At 45.5% G+C, this 15,720-nt stretch overlaps 11 non-coding genes and 1 pseudogene across 11 annotated transcripts; all 12 read left to right on the top strand.

Moving 5' to 3' along the window:
• The first annotated feature begins 714 nt into the window (after positions 1-714).
• On the top strand, positions 715-806 carry LOC141213251 (U2 spliceosomal RNA; annotated as a pseudogene).
• Positions 807-1,605: 799 nt separating this feature from the next.
• On the top strand, positions 1,606-1,788 carry LOC141213217 (U2 spliceosomal RNA). Its single transcript, XR_012282769.1, has one exon. It is a non-coding gene; the product is annotated as a U2 spliceosomal RNA (small nuclear RNA).
• Positions 1,789-2,903: 1,115 nt separating this feature from the next.
• Positions 2,904-3,094, top strand: LOC141212922 (U2 spliceosomal RNA). The gene has a single exon (XR_012282503.1). It is a non-coding gene; the product is annotated as a U2 spliceosomal RNA (small nuclear RNA).
• A 1,115-nt stretch (positions 3,095-4,209) lies between these two features.
• On the top strand, positions 4,210-4,400 carry LOC141212920 (U2 spliceosomal RNA). The gene has a single exon (XR_012282501.1). It is a non-coding gene; the product is annotated as a U2 spliceosomal RNA (small nuclear RNA).
• Positions 4,401-5,515: 1,115 nt separating this feature from the next.
• Positions 5,516-5,706, top strand: LOC141212919 (U2 spliceosomal RNA). Its single transcript, XR_012282500.1, has one exon. It is a non-coding gene; the product is annotated as a U2 spliceosomal RNA (small nuclear RNA).
• Positions 5,707-6,821: 1,115 nt separating this feature from the next.
• LOC141212917 (U2 spliceosomal RNA) lies at positions 6,822-7,012 on the top strand. Its single transcript, XR_012282499.1, has one exon. It is a non-coding gene; the product is annotated as a U2 spliceosomal RNA (small nuclear RNA).
• Positions 7,013-8,127: 1,115 nt separating this feature from the next.
• LOC141212916 (U2 spliceosomal RNA) lies at positions 8,128-8,318 on the top strand. The gene has a single exon (XR_012282498.1). It is a non-coding gene; the product is annotated as a U2 spliceosomal RNA (small nuclear RNA).
• A 1,115-nt stretch (positions 8,319-9,433) lies between these two features.
• On the top strand, positions 9,434-9,624 carry LOC141212915 (U2 spliceosomal RNA). Its single transcript, XR_012282497.1, has one exon. It is a non-coding gene; the product is annotated as a U2 spliceosomal RNA (small nuclear RNA).
• Positions 9,625-10,739: 1,115 nt separating this feature from the next.
• LOC141212914 (U2 spliceosomal RNA) lies at positions 10,740-10,930 on the top strand. Its single transcript, XR_012282496.1, has one exon. It is a non-coding gene; the product is annotated as a U2 spliceosomal RNA (small nuclear RNA).
• Positions 10,931-12,045: 1,115 nt separating this feature from the next.
• LOC141212913 (U2 spliceosomal RNA) lies at positions 12,046-12,236 on the top strand. The gene has a single exon (XR_012282495.1). It is a non-coding gene; the product is annotated as a U2 spliceosomal RNA (small nuclear RNA).
• A 1,115-nt stretch (positions 12,237-13,351) lies between these two features.
• Positions 13,352-13,542, top strand: LOC141212912 (U2 spliceosomal RNA). The gene has a single exon (XR_012282494.1). It is a non-coding gene; the product is annotated as a U2 spliceosomal RNA (small nuclear RNA).
• A 1,115-nt stretch (positions 13,543-14,657) lies between these two features.
• On the top strand, positions 14,658-14,848 carry LOC141212911 (U2 spliceosomal RNA). Its single transcript, XR_012282493.1, has one exon. It is a non-coding gene; the product is annotated as a U2 spliceosomal RNA (small nuclear RNA).
• Positions 14,849-15,720: the final 872 nt, after the last annotated feature.

Here is a 15,720-nt window from a genome sequence, read left to right as displayed (position 1 = left end):
AACTCACCTGAGCTAACAGGTATGTGCGCTGGTTACTCTGCTGCGCTTAAAATTTCTTTTTTGGTTTGCTACAATGCCTTTTCTGAAACGTTGTCTCCCTCTGCTGGAACACTGACTTCTTTCATTTAATGCCTGCAGACTATAAAAGAGAACCCAACCCAAAAAGTTTGGTTGATTAGTCTGTGGCATTCTGTTAAACTGTTGCTTATGGCGGTCTCTGTGAGCTTCTCAGCGACATTCAGCCAGCCAGGTATCCTGCCTGCAGTAGATGGAATGTGGCAATGGAACGCTGGCTGCGCGTGTCATAATAGGCTCTGAGCCTTTATATACCTGTGCACAGCAGCAGCCACCTTCAGTCTGCTGCTGGACAGCCAGCAGCAGCAGCAGCAGGAGAGGTATGTAATCAGGAGCCCTCCTGCTAAGGGTAGACAGCTGCTCGTTCCACCCCACCCCCCGCCTTAATTGGTTCTCCTCCCTTCCAACGGTGTTGAGGCGGGTGGGAACAGCAGGGGGTGAAGGTGCTGTGTTTAAAGAGGTGGAGTTATGCAGATCTAAAACGCGTGGATTGCAGCAGCAGCAAGCCGAAAAGTGCAGGCATGTAAGGGATCTAGAGGTTGACAACATGTCTTCTTAACGGGAGTCCAGGAGCTCATCTCCACAAATGGACTTTTCAGGATCCTTGGGTGGCTCCGTAGTTTGAAACCAATTCTGGTTATCGCTTCTCGGCCTTTTGGCTAAGATCAAGTGTAGTATCTTTCGAAAAGGCGGTTTTGGATGTTGGCCGCCCTAGTAGATTGATACATTATGCACACTGGGGTTTAGGCGCTTGTTAGTACGCCAGGTGGCTAATATAGTCATCTGGTGGAAAGCATGGCCCCCCAGGATCGACGCCATTGGGCCGGGGAAGATCGAAAGCCCGAAGTGTGAAGTGCCCCAGGAGTGGTGACCCTGGGGTGCCTTAACTCACTGGGATTGGGAACCCCACTTGAGTTTATGGCACATTTGCACTAGCACTTCAATATTTCTTTCTTCACACACACCCTTATTCCGGGCCTTCTGGCCTTAGGATGGGGAATTTTTCAATTCCCGGTCGAAGGTCCGGGCAGTATTATACTGTGAAACCTTCACTATTTATTTAATTTTTTTTTGTCACTGTGTGTCCACTTTTTCACGTGTGTCCACGTCCTTACTAGGATTTTGTCGGGATGCGGTTCCCTTACGGGTTCCTCTCTTGGCAGGTCTAGGGGGGGAGTGTGTGGCCATCAGGTTCCGCTCCCCCCTGAACCCCCCTGGCTCTCCTCTTTCGGGAGGAGAGCGTTGTTGGCTCCCCTCTTCCGGGAGGGGAGCACAGTCTTTGGCTCCCAGTGCCTTGCTCGGGTGAGAACTCGGGCAGGTATTGAGGGTAAGATTGGGTCGCCTCTGGCTCCGGCTGGAGGTGGCTATTTGTCCCTGTGCCTCGCTGTGGCCTTCTGGCTCGGAGGGACGGGGAATGGTTTGGGGGACCCTTCTCCTTTTGGAGAGGGTTTCAAGAAGACCAGCATCCTAGTGCACTTTTTTTTGTGGCACTTGTCACTTTTTTAAGCGCACTCGGGTTTTGTACACGAATTCGGGCTTTCGAAAAAAAAAAAAAAAAAATCTGTTCTCATCAGTTTAATATCTGATACGTCCCCTATCTGGGGACCATATATTAAATGGATTTTTAGAACAGGGAGATGGAAAAAGAGCTTGCTCTGTCCACTCCACGCATTGACCTGGTATTGCAGTATCTCCAGGACCGGTGCACCCCTTCTTTAATGCAGTTTCTAAAATCAGAAAGAATTGAATTCAATGTTTTTTGTTCATTTTGCTTGTTTGTCGGATTTTGGGATGGACTCTTTGGCTTTGCTTTTCTTCTCCTCATTGGATTTTTCATGTTCAAAGTTGCAGAAGCCAGATTACAAGCTCATTTTGGTTCAACTTCAGCAACTGTGCATTGCATTGCCATGTAATGTGATGCAATGCTATCTTTCTAGCTCTCCCTTTTTACTTCCTTTTGGATAAACAGACATATTAGGCAAGCATTTTGGAGCTTTCACCTAAATAACTACAGGTGGTGAGATAAGCTGCACAATATAATTGACCTTTCAGTATATTGTTGCACACACACCATCTATTTAGCAAATGCCCTTGTTATCAACAGCAGCCTTTTAAACTCACCTGAGCTAACAGGTATGTGCGCTGGTTACTCTGCTGCGCTTAAAATTTCTTTTTTGGTTTGCTACAATGCCTTTTCTGAAACGTTGTCTCCCTCTGCTGGAACACTGACTTCTTTCATTTAATGCCTGCAGACTATAAAAGAGAACCCAACCCAAAAAGTTTGGTTGATTAGTCTGTGGCATTCTGTTAAACTGTTGCTTATGGCGGTCTCTGTGAGCTTCTCAGCGACATTCAGCCAGCCAGGTATCCTGCCTGCAGTAGATGGAATGTGGCAATGGAACGCTGGCTGCGCGTGTCATAATAGGCTCTGAGCCTTTATATACCTGTGCACAGCAGCAGCCACCTTCAGTCTGCTGCTGGACAGCCAGCAGCAGCAGCAGCAGGAGAGGTATGTAATCAGGAGCCCTCCTGCTAAGGGTAGACAGCTGCTCGTTCCACCCCACCCCCCGCCTTAATTGGTTCTCCTCCCTTCCAACGGTGTTGAGGCGGGTGGGAACAGCAGGGGGTGAAGGTGCTGTGTTTAAAGAGGTGGAGTTATGCAGATCTAAAACGCGTGGATTGCAGCAGCAGCAAGCCGAAAAGTGCAGGCATGTAAGGGATCTAGAGGTTGACAACATGTCTTCTTAACGGGAGTCCAGGAGCTCATCTCCACAAATGGACTTTTCAGGATCCTTGGGTGGCTCCGTAGTTTGAAACCAATTCTGGTTATCGCTTCTCGGCCTTTTGGCTAAGATCAAGTGTAGTATCTGTTCTTATCAGTTTAATATCTGATACGTCCCCTATCTGGGGACCATATATTAAATGGATTTTTAGAACAGGGAGATGGAAAAAGAGCTTGCTCTGTCCACTCCACGCATTGACCTGGTATTGCAGTATCTCCAGGACCGGTGCACCCCTTCTTTAATGCAGTTTCTAAAATCAGAAAGAATTGAATTCAATGTTTTTTGTTCATTTTGCTTGTTTGTCGGATTTTGGGATTGACTCTTTGGCTTTGGTTTTCTTCTCCTCATTGGATTTTTCATGTTCAAAGTTGCAGAAGCCAGATTACAAGCTCATTTTGGTTCAACTTCAGCAACTGTGCATTGCATTGCCATGTAATGTGATGCAATGCTATCTTTCTAGCTCTCCCTTTTTACTTCCTTTTGGATAAACAGACATATTAGGCAAGCATTTTGGAGCTTTCACCTAAATAACTACAGGTGGTGAGATAAGCTGCACAATATAATTGACCTTTCAGTATATTGTTGCACACACACCATCTATTTAGCAAATGCCCTTGTTATCAACAGCAGCCTTTTAAACTCACCTGAGCTAACAGGTATGTGCGCTGGTTACTCTGCTGCGCTTAAAATTTCTTTTTTGGTTTGCTACAATGCCTTTTCTGAAACGTTGTCTCCCTCTGCTGGAACACTGACTTCTTTCATTTAATGCCTGCAGACTATAAAAGAGAACCCAACCCAAAAAGTTTCGTTGATTAGTCTGTGGCATTCTGTTAAACTGTTGCTTATGGCGGTCTCTGTGAGCTTCTCAGCGACATTCAGCCAGCCAGGTATCCTGCCTGCAGTAGATGGAATGTGGCAATGGAACGCTGGCTGCGCGTGTCATAATAGGCTCTGAGCCTTTATATACCTGTGCACAGCAGCAGCCACCTTCAGTCTGCTGCTGGACAGCCAGCAGCAGCAGCAGCAGGAGAGGTATGTAATCAGGAGCCCTCCTGCTAAGGGTAGACAGCTGCTCGTTCCACCCCACCCCCCGCCTTAATTGGTTCTCCTCCCTTCCAACGGTGTTGAGGCGGGTGGGAACAGCAGGGGGTGAAGGTGCTGTGTTTAAAGAGGTGGAGTTATGCAGATCTAAAACGCGTGGATTGCAGCAGCAGCAAGCCGAAAAGTGCAGGCATGTAAGGGATCTAGAGGTTGACAACATGTCTTCTTAATGGGAGTCCAGGAGCTCATCTCCACAAATGGACTTTTCAGGATCCTTGGGTGGCTCCGTAGTTTGAAACCAATTCTGGTTATCGCTTCTCGGCCTTTTGGCTAAGATCAAGTGTAGTATCTGTTCTTATCAGTTTAATATCTGATACGTCCCCTATCTGGGGACCATATATTAAATGGATTTTTAGAACAGGGAGATGGAAAAAGAGCTTGCTCTGTCCACTCCACGCATTGACCTGGTATTGCAGTATCTCCAGGACCGGTGCACCCCTTCTTTAATGCAGTTTCTAAAATCAGAAAGAATTGAATTCAATGTTTTTTGTTCATTTTGCTTGTTTGTCGGATTTTGGGATGGACTCTTGGGCTTTGCTTTTCTTCTCCTCATTGGATTTTTCATGTTCAAAGTTGCAGAAGCCAGATTACAAGCTCATTTTGGTTCAACTTCAGCAACTGTGCATTGCATTGCCATGTAATGTGATGCAATGCTATCTTTCTAGCTCTCCCTTTTTACTTCCTTTTGGATAAACAGACATATTAGGCAAGCATTTTGGAGCTTTCACCTAAATAACTACAGGTGGTGAGATAAGCTGCACAATATAATTGACCTTTCAGTATATTGTTGCACACACACCATCTATTTAGCAAATGCCCTTGTTATCAACAGCAGCCTTTTAAACTCACCTGAGCTAACAGGTATGTGCGCTGGTTACTCTGCTGCGCTTAAAATTTCTTTTTTGGTTTGCTACAATGCCTTTTCTGAAACGTTGTCTCCCTCTGCTGGAACACTGACTTCTTTCATTTAATGCCTGCAGACTATAAAAGAGAACCCAACCCAAAAAGTTTGGTTGATTAGTCTGTGGCATTCTGTTAAACTGTTGCTTATGGCGGTCTCTGTGAGCTTCTCAGCGACATTCAGCCAGCCAGGTATCCTGCCTGCAGTAGATGGAATGTGGCAATGGAACGCTGGCTGCGCGTGTCATAATAGGCTCTGAGCCTTTATATACCTGTGCACAGCAGCAGCCACCTTCAGTCTGCTGCTGGACAGCCAGCAGCAGCAGCAGCAGGAGAGGTATGTAATCAGGAGCCCTCCTGCTAAGGGTAGACAGCTGCTCGTTCCACCCCACCCCCCGCCTTAATTGGTTCTCCTCCCTTCCAACGGTGTTGAGGCGGGTGGGAACAGCAGGGGGTGAAGGTGCTGTGTTTAAAGAGGTGGAGTTATGCAGATCTAAAACGCGTGGATTGCAGCAGCAGCAAGCCGAAAAGTGCAGGCATGTAAGGGATCTAGAGGTTGACAACATGTCTTCTTAACGGGAGTCCAGGAGCTCATCTCCACAAATGGACTTTTCAGGATCCTTGGGTGGCTCCGTAGTTTGAAACCAATTCTGGTTATCGCTTCTCGGCCTTTTGGCTAAGATCAAGTGTAGTATCTGTTCTTATCAGTTTAATATCTGATACGTCCCCTATCTGGGGACCATATATTAAATGGATTTTTAGAACAGGGAGATGGAAAAAGAGCTTGCTCTGTCCACTCCACGCATTGACCTGGTATTGCAGTATCTCCAGGACCGGTGCACCCCTTCTTTAATGCAGTTTCTAAAATCAGAAAGAATTGAATTCAATGTTTTTTGTTCATTTTGCTTGTTTGTCGGATTTTGGGATGGACTCTTTGGCTTTGCTTTTCTTCTCCTCATTGGATTTTTCATGTTCAAAGTTGCAGAAGCCAGATTACAAGCTCATTTTGGTTCAACTTCAGCAACTGTGCATTGCATTGCCATGTAATGTGATGCAATGCTATCTTTCTAGCTCTCCCTTTTTACTTCCTTTTGGATAAACAGACATATTAGGCAAGCATTTTGGAGCTTTCACCTAAATAACTACAGGTGGTGAGATAAGCTGCACAATATAATTGACCTTTCAGTATATTGTTGCACACACACCATCTATTTAGCAAATGCCCTTGTTATCAACAGCAGCCTTTTAAACTCACCTGAGCTAACAGGTATGTGCGCTGGTTACTCTGCTGCGCTTAAAATTTCTTTTTTGGTTTGCTACAATGCCTTTTCTGAAACGTTGTCTCCCTCTGCTGGAACACTGACTTCTTTCATTTAATGCCTGCAGACTATAAAAGAGAACCCAACCCAAAAAGTTTGGTTGATTAGTCTGTGGCATTCTGTTAAACTGTTGCTTATGGCGGTCTCTGTGAGCTTCTCAGCGACATTCAGCCAGCCAGGTATCCTGCCTGCAGTAGATGGAATGTGGCAATGGAACGCTGGCTGCGCGTGTCATAATAGGCTCTGAGCCTTTATATACCTGTGCACAGCAGCAGCCACCTTCAGTCTGCTGCTGGACAGCCAGCAGCAGCAGCAGCAGGAGAGGTATGCAATCAGGAGCCCTCCTGCTAAGGGTAGACAGCTGCTCGTTCCACCCCACCCCCCGCCTTAATTGGTTCTCCTCCCTTCCAACGGTGTTGAGGCGGGTGGGAACAGCAGGGGGTGAAGGTGCTGTGTTTAAAGAGGTGGAGTTATGCAGATCTAAAACGCGTGGATTGCAGCAGCAGCAAGCCGAAAAGTGCAGGCATGTAAGGGATCTAGAGGTTGACAACATGTCTTCTTAACGGGAGTCCAGGAGCTCATCTCCACAAATGGACTTTTCAGGATCCTTGGGTGGCTCCGTAGTTTGAAACCAATTCTGGTTATCGCTTCTCGGCCTTTTGGCTAAGATCAAGTGTAGTATCTGTTCTTATCAGTTTAATATCTGATACGTCCCCTATCTGGGGACCATATATTAAATGGATTTTTAGAACAGGGAGATGGAAAAAGAGCTTGCTCTGTCCACTCCACGCATTGACCTGGTATTGCAGTATCTCCAGGACCGGTGCACCCCTTCTTTAATGCAGTTTCTAAAATCAGAAAGAATTGAATTCAATGTTTTTTGTTCATTTTGCTTGTTTGTCGGATTTTGGGATGGACTCTTTGGCTTTGCTTTTCTTCTCCTCATTGGATTTTTCATGTTCAAAGTTGCAGAAGCCAGATTACAAGCTCATTTTGGTTCAACTTCAGCAACTGTGCATTGCATTGCCATGTAATGTGATGCAATGCTATCTTTCTAGCTCTCCCTTTTTACTTCCTTTTGGATAAACAGACATATTAGGCAAGCATTTTGGAGCTTTCACCTAAATAACTACAGGTGGTGAGATAAGCTGCACAATATAATTGACCTTTCAGTATATTGTTGCACACACACCATCTATTTAGCAAATGCCCTTGTTATCAACAGCAGCCTTTTAAACTCACCTGAGCTAACAGGTATGTGCGCTGGTTACTCTGCTGCGCTTAAAATTTCTTTTTTGGTTTGCTACAATGCCTTTTCTGAAACGTTGTCTCCCTCTGCTGGAACACTGACTTCTTTCATTTAATGCCTGCAGACTATAAAAGAGAACCCAACCCAAAAAGTTTGGTTGATTAGTCTGTGGCATTCTGTTAAACTGTTGCTTATGGCGGTCTCTGTGAGCTTCTCAGCGACATTCAGCCAGCCAGGTATCCTGCCTGCAGTAGATGGAATGTGGCAATGGAACGCTGGCTGCGCGTGTCATAATAGGCTCTGAGCCTTTATATACCTGTGCACAGCAGCAGCCACCTTCAGTCTGCTGCTGGACAGCCAGCAGCAGCAGCAGCAGGAGAGGTATGTAATCAGGAGCCCTCCTGCTAAGGGTAGACAGCTGCTCGTTCCACCCCACCCCCCGCCTTAATTGGTTCTCCTCCCTTCCAACGGTGTTGAGGCGGGTGGGAACAGCAGGGGGTGAAGGTGCTGTGTTTAAAGAGGTGGAGTTATGCAGATCTAAAACGCGTGGATTGCAGCAGCAGCAAGCCGAAAAGTGCAGGCATGTAAGGGATCTAGAGGTTGACAACATGTCTTCTTAACGGGAGTCCAGGAGCTCATCTCCACAAATGGACTTTTCAGGATCCTTGGGTGGCTCCGTAGTTTGAAACCAATTCTGGTTATCGCTTCTCGGCCTTTTGGCTAAGATCAAGTGTAGTATCTGTTCTTATCAGTTTAATATCTGATACGTCCCCTATCTGGGGACCATATATTAAATGGATTTTTAGAACAGGGAGATGGAAAAAGAGCTTGCTCTGTCCACTCCACGCATTGACCTGGTATTGCAGTATCTCCAGGACCGGTGCACCCCTTCTTTAATGCAGTTTCTAAAATCAGAAAGAATTGAATTCAATGTTTTTTGTTCATTTTGCTTGTTTGTCGGATTTTGGGATGGACTCTTTGGCTTTGCTTTTCTTCTCCTCATTGGATTTTTCATGTTCAAAGTTGCAGAAGCCAGATTACAAGCTCATTTTGGTTCAACTTCAGCAACTGTGCATTGCATTGCCATGTAATGTGATGCAATGCTATCTTTCTAGCTCTCCCTTTTTACTTCCTTTTGGATAAACAGACATATTAGGCAAGCATTTTGGAGCTTTCACCTAAATAACTACAGGTGGTGAGATAAGCTGCACAATATAATTGACCTTTCAGTATATTGTTGCACACACACCATCTATTTAGCAAATGCCCTTGTTATCAACAGCAGCCTTTTAAACTCACCTGAGCTAACAGGTATGTGCGCTGGTTACTCTGCTGCGCTTAAAATTTCTTTTTTGGTTTGCTACAATGCCTTTTCTGAAACGTTGTCTCCCTCTGCTGGAACACTGACTTCTTTCATTTAATGCCTGCAGACTATAAAAGAGAACCCAACCCAAAAAGTTTGGTTGATTAGTCTGTGGCATTCTGTTAAACTGTTGCTTATGGCGGTCTCTGTGAGCTTCTCAGCGACATTCAGCCAGCCAGGTATCCTGCCTGCAGTAGATGGAATGTGGCAATGGAACGCTGGCTGCGCGTGTCATAATAGGCTCTGAGCCTTTATATACCTGTGCACAGCAGCAGCCACCTTCAGTCTGCTGCTGGACAGCCAGCAGCAGCAGCAGCAGGAGAGGTATGTAATCAGGAGCCCTCCTGCTAAGGGTAGACAGCTGCTCGTTCCACCCCACCCCCCGCCTTAATTGGTTCTCCTCCCTTCCAACGGTGTTGAGGCGGGTGGGAACAGCAGGGGGTGAAGGTGCTGTGTTTAAAGAGGTGGAGTTATGCAGATCTAAAACGCGTGGATTGCAGCAGCAGCAAGCCGAAAAGTGCAGGCATGTAAGGGATCTAGAGGTTGACAACATGTCTTCTTAACGGGAGTCCAGGAGCTCATCTCCACAAATGAACTTTTCAGGATCCTTGGGTGGCTCCGTAGTTTGAAACCAATTCTGGTTATCGCTTCTCGGCCTTTTGGCTAAGATCAAGTGTAGTATCTGTTCTTATCAGTTTAATATCTGATACGTCCCCTATCTGGGGACCATATATTAAATGGATTTTTAGAACAGGGAGATGGAAAAAGAGCTTGCTCTGTCCACTCCACGCATTGACCTGGTATTGCAGTATCTCCAGGACCGGTGCACCCCTTCTTTAATGCAGTTTCTAAAATCAGAAAGAATTGAATTCAATGTTTTTTGTTCATTTTGCTTGTTTGTCGGATTTTGGGATTGACTCTTTGGCTTTGCTTTTCTTCTCCTCATTGCATTTTTCATGTTCAAAGTTGCAGAAGCCAGATTACAAGCTCATTTTGGTTCAACTTCAGCAACTGTGCATTGCATTGCCATGTAATGTGATGCAATGCTATCTTTCTAGCTCTCCCTTTTTACTTCCTTTTGGATAAACAGACATATTAGGCAAGCATTTTGGAGCTTTCACCTAAATAACTACAGGTGGTGAGATAAGCTGCACAATATAATTGACCTTTCAGTATATTGTTGCACACACACCATCTATTTAGCAAATGCCCTTGTTATCAACAGCAGCCTTTTAAACTCACCTGAGCTAACAGGTATGTGCGCTGGTTACTCTGCTGCGCTTAAAATTTCTTTTTTGGTTTGCTACAATGCCTTTTCTGAAACGTTGTCTCCCTATGCTGGAACACTGACTTCTTTCATTTAATGCCTGCAGACTATAAAAGAGAACCCAACCCAAAAAGTTTGGTTGATTAGTCTGTGGCATTCTGTTAAACTGTTGCTTATGGCGGTCTCTGTGAGCTTCTCAGCGACATTCAGCCAGCCAGGTATCCTGCCTGCAGTAGATGGAATGTGGCAATGGAACGCTGGCTGCGCGTGTCATAATAGGCTCTGAGCCTTTATATACCTGTGCACAGCAGCAGCCACCTTCAGTCTGCTGCTGGACAGCCAGCAGCAGCAGCAGCAGGAGAGGTATGTAATCAGGAGCCCTCCTGCTAAGGGTAGACAGCTGCTCGTTCCACCCCACCCCCCGCCTTAATTGGTTCTCCTCCCTTCCAACGGTGTTGAGGCGGGTGGGAACAGCAGGGGGTGAAGGTGCTGTGTTTAAAGAGGTGGAGTTATGCAGATCTAAAACGCGTGGATTGCAGCAGCAGCAAGCCGAAAAGTGCAGGCATGTAAGGGATCTAGAGGTTGACAACATGTCTTCTTAACGGGAGTCCAGGAGCTCATCTCCACAAATGGACTTTTCAGGATCCTTGGGTGGCTCCGTAGTTTGAAACCAATTCTGGTTATCGCTTCTCGGCCTTTTGGCTAAGATCAAGTGTAGTATCTGTTCTTATCAGTTTAATATCTGATACGTCCCCTATCTGGGGACCATATATTAAATGGATTTTTAGAACAGGGAGATGGAAAAAGAGCTTGCTCTGTCCACTCCACGCATTGACCTGGTATTGCAGTATCTCCAGGACCGGTGCACCCCTTCTTTAATGCAGTTTCTAAAATCAGAAAGAATTGAATTCAATGTTTTTTGTTCATTTTGCTTGTTTGTCGGATTTTGGGATGGACTCTTTGGCTTTGCTTTTCTTCTCCTCATTGGATTTTTCATGTTCAAAGTTGCAGAAGCCAGATTACAAGCTCATTTTGGTTCAACTTCAGCAACTGTGCATTGCATTGCCATGTAATGTGATGCAATGCTATCTTTCTAGCTCTCCCTTTTTACTTCCTTTTGGATAAACAGACATATTAGGCAAGCATTTTGGAGCTTTCACCTAAATAACTACAGGTGGTGAGATAAGCTGCACAATATAATTGACCTTTCAGTATATTGTTGCACACACACCATCTATTTAGCAAATGCCCTTGTTATCAACAGCAGCCTTTTAAACTCACCTGAGCTAACAGGTATGTGCGCTGGTTACTCTGCTGCGCTTAAAATTTCTTTTTTGGTTTGCTACAATGCCTTTTCTGAAACGTTGTCTCCCTCTGCTGGAACACTGACTTCTTTCATTTAATGCCTGCAGACTATAAAAGAGAACCCAACCCAAAAAGTTTGGTTGATTAGTCTGTGGCATTCTGTTAAACTGTTGCTTATGGCGGTCTCTGTGAGCTTCTCAGCGACATTCAGCCAGCCAGGTATCCTGCCTGCAGTAGATGGAATGTGGCAATGGAACGCTGGCTGCGCGTGTCATAATAGGCTCTGAGCCTTTATATACCTGTGCACAGCAGCAGCCACCTTCAGTCTGCTGCTGGACAGCCAGCAGCAGCAGCAGCAGGAGAGGTATGTAATCAGGAGCCCTCCTGCTAAGGGTAGACAGCTGCTCGTTCCACCCCACCCCCCGCCTTAATTGGTTCTCCTCCCTTCCAACGGTGTTGAGGCGGGTGGGAACAGCAGGGGGTGAAGGTGCTGTGTTTAAAGAGGTGGAGTTATGCAGATCTAAAACGCGTGGATTGCAGCAGCAGCAAGCCGAAAAGTGCAGGCATGTAAGGGATCTAGAGGTTGGCAACATGTCTTCTTAACGGGAGTCCAGGAGCTCATCTCCACAAATGAACTTTTCAGGATCCTTGGGTGGCTCCGTAGTTTGAAACCAATTCTGGTTATCGCTTCTCGGCCTTTTGGCTAAGATCAAGTGTAGTATCTGTTCTTATCAGTTTAATATCTGATACGTCCCCTATCTGGGGACCATATATTAAATGGATTTTTAGAACAGGGAGATGGAAAAAGAGCTTGCTCTGTCCACTCCACGCATTGACCTGGTATTGCAGTATCTCCAGGACCGGTGCACCCCTTCTTTAATGCAGTTTCTAAAATCAGAAAGAATTGAATTCAATGTTTTTTGTTCATTTTGCTTGTTTGTCGGATTTTGGGATTGACTCTTTGGCTTTGCTTTTCTTCTCCTCATTGGATTTTTCATGTTCAAAGTTGCAGAAGCCAGATTACAAGCTCATTTTGGTTCAACTTCAGCAACTGTGCATTGCATTGCCATGTAATGTGATGCAATGCTATCTTTCTAGCTCTCCCTTTTTACTTCCTTTTGGATAAACAGACATATTAGGCAAGCATTTTGGAGCTTTCACCTAAATAACTACAGGTGGTGAGATAAGCTGCACAATATAATTGACCTTTCAGTATATTGTTGCACACACACCATCTATTTAGCAAATGCCCTTGTTATCAACAGCAGCCTTTTAAACTCACCTGAGCTAACAGGTATGTGCGCTGGTTACTCTGCTGCGCTTAAAATTTCTTTTTTGGTTTGCTACAATGCCTTTTCTGAAACGTTGTCTCCCTATGCTGGAACACTGACTTCTTTCATTTAATGCCTGCAGACTATAAAAGAGAACCCAACCCAAAAAGTTTGGTTGATTAGTCTGTGGCATTCTGTTAAACTGTTGCTTATGGCGGTCTCTGTGAGCTTCTCAGCGACATTCAGCCAGCCAGGTATCCTGCCTGCAGTAGATGGAATGTGGCAATGGAACGCTGGCTGCGCGTGTCATAATAGGCTCTGAGCCTTTATATACCTGTGCACAGCAGCAGCCACCTTCAGTCTGCTGCTGGACAGCCAGCAGCAGCAGCAGCAGGAGAGGTATGTAATCAGGAGCCCTCCTGCTAAGGGTAGACAGCTGCTCGTTCCACCCCACCCCCCGCCTTAATTGGTTCTCCTCCCTTCCAACGGTGTTGAGGCGGGTGGGAACAGCAGGGGGTGAAGGTGCTGTGTTTAAAGAGGTGGAGTTATGCAGATCTAAAACGCGTGGATTGCAGCAGCAGCAAGCCGAAAAGTGCAGGCATGTAAGGGATCTAGAGGTTGACAACATGTCTTCTTAACGGGAGTCCAGGAGCTCATCTCCACAAATGGACTTTTCAGGATCCTTGGGTGGCTCCGTAGTTTGAAACCAATTCTGGTTATCGCTTCTCGGCCTTTTGGCTAAGATCAAGTGTAGTATCTGTTCTTATCAGTTTAATATCTGATACGTCCCCTATCTGGGGACCATATATTAAATGGATTTTTAGAACAGGGAGATGGAAAAAGAGCTTGCTCTGTCCACTCCACGCATTGACCTGGTATTGCAGTATCTCCAGGACCGGTGCACCCCTTCTTTAATGCAGTTTCTAAAATCAGAAAGAATTGAATTCAATGTTTTTTGTTCATTTTGCTTGTTTGTCGGATTTTGGGATGGACTCTTTGGCTTTGCTTTTCTTCTCCTCATTGGATTTTTCATGTTCAAAGTTGCAGAAGCCAGATTACAAGCTCATTTTGGTTCAACTTCAGCAACTGTGCATTGCATTGCCATGTAATGTGATGCAATGCTATCTTTCTAGCTCTCCCTTTTTACTTCCTTTTGGATAAACAGACATATTAGGCAAGCATTTTGGAGCTTTCACCTAAATAACTACAGGTGGTGAGATAAGCTGCACAATATAATTGACCTTTCAGTATATTGTTGCACACACACCATCTATTTAGCAAATGCCCTTGTTATCAACAGCAGCCTTTTAAACTCACCTGAGCTAACAGGTATGTGCGCTGGTTACTCTGCTGCGCTTAAAATTTCTTTTTTGGTTTGCTACAATGCCTTTTCTGAAACGTTGTCTCCCTCTGCTGGAACACTGACTTCTTTCATTTAATGCCTGCAGACTATAAAAGAGAACCCAACCCAAAAAGTTTGGTTGATTAGTCTGTGGCATTCTGTTAAACTGTTGCTTATGGCGGTCTCTGTGAGCTTCTCAGCGACATTCAGCCAGCCAGGTATCCTGCCTGCAGTAGATGGAATGTGGCAATGGAACGCTGGCTGCGCGTGTCATAATAGGCTCTGAGCCTTTATATACCTGTGCACAGCAGCAGCCACCTTCAGTCTGCTGCTGGACAGCCAGCAGCAGCAGCAGCAGGAGAGGTATGTAATCAGGAGCCCTCCTGCTAAGGGTAGACAGCTGCTCGTTCCACCCCACCCCTCGCCTTAATTGGTTCTCCTCCCTTCCAACGGTGTTGAGGCGGGTGCGAACAGCAGGGGGTGAAGGTGCTGTGTTTAAAGAGGTGGAGTTATGCAGATCTAAAACGCGTGGATTGCAGCAGCAGCAAGCCGAAAAGTGCAGGCATGTAAGGGATCTAGAGGTTGACAACATGTCTTCTTAACGGGAGTCCAGGAGCTCATCTCCACAAATGGACTTTTCAGGATCCTTGGGTGGCTCCGTAGTTTGAAACCAATTCTGGTTATCGCTTCTCGGCCTTTTGGCTAAGATCAAGTGTAGTATCTGTTCTTATCAGTTTAATATCTGATACGTCCCCTATCTGGGGACCATATATTAAATGGATTTTTAGAACAGGGAGATGGAAAAAGAGCTTGCTCTGTCCACTCCACGCATTGACCTGGTATTGCAGTATCTCCAGGACCGGTGCACCCCTTCTTTAATGCAGTTTCTAAAATCAGAAAGAATTGAATTCAATGTTTTTTGTTCATTTTGCTTGTTTGTCGGATTTTGGGATGGACTCTTTGGCTTTGCTTTTCTTCTCCTCATTGGATTTTTCATGTTCAAAGTTGCAGAAGCCAGATTACAAGCTCATTTTGGTTCAACTTCAGCAACTGTGCATTGCATTGCCATGTAATGTGATGCAATGCTATCTTTCTAGCTCTCCCTTTTTACTTCCTTTTGGATAAACAGACATATTAGGCAAGCATTTTGGAGCTTTCACCTAAATAACTACAGGTGGTGAGATAAGCTGCACAATATAATTGACCTTTCAGTATATTGTTGCACACACACCATCTATTTAGCAAATGCCCTTGTTATCAACAGCAGCCTTTTAAACTCACCTGAGCTAACAGGTATGTGCGCTGGTTACTCTGCTGCGCTTAAAATTTCTTTTTTGGTTTGCTACAATGCCTTTTCTGAAACGTTGTCTCCCTCTGCTGGAACACTGACTTCTTTCATTTAATGCCTGCAGACTATAAAAGAGAACCCAACCCAAAAAGTTTGGTTGATTAGTCTGTGGCATTCTGTTAAACTGTTGCTTATGGCGGTCTCTGTGAGCTTCTCAGCGACATTCAGCCAGCCAGGTATCCTGCCTGCAGTAGATGGAATGTGGCAATGGAACGCTGGCTGCGCGTGTCATAATAGGCTCTGAGCCTTTATATACCTGTGCACAGCAGCAGCCACCTTCAGTCTGCTGCTGGACAGCCAGCAGCAGCAGCAGCAGCAGGAGAGGTATGTAATCAGGAGCCCTCCTGCTAAGGGTAGACAGCTGCTCGTTCCACCCCACCCCCCGCCTTAATTGGTT

This window comes from Phyllobates terribilis, unplaced genomic scaffold (genome assembly GCF_046119375.1).
Source record: "Phyllobates terribilis strain yellow unplaced genomic scaffold, ASM4611937v1 Scaffold_187__1_contigs__length_3656778, whole genome shotgun sequence".
Lineage (NCBI taxonomy): Eukaryota > Metazoa > Chordata > Amphibia > Anura > Dendrobatidae > Phyllobates > Phyllobates terribilis.
This window is presented reverse-complemented; position numbering and strand designations above follow the sequence as displayed.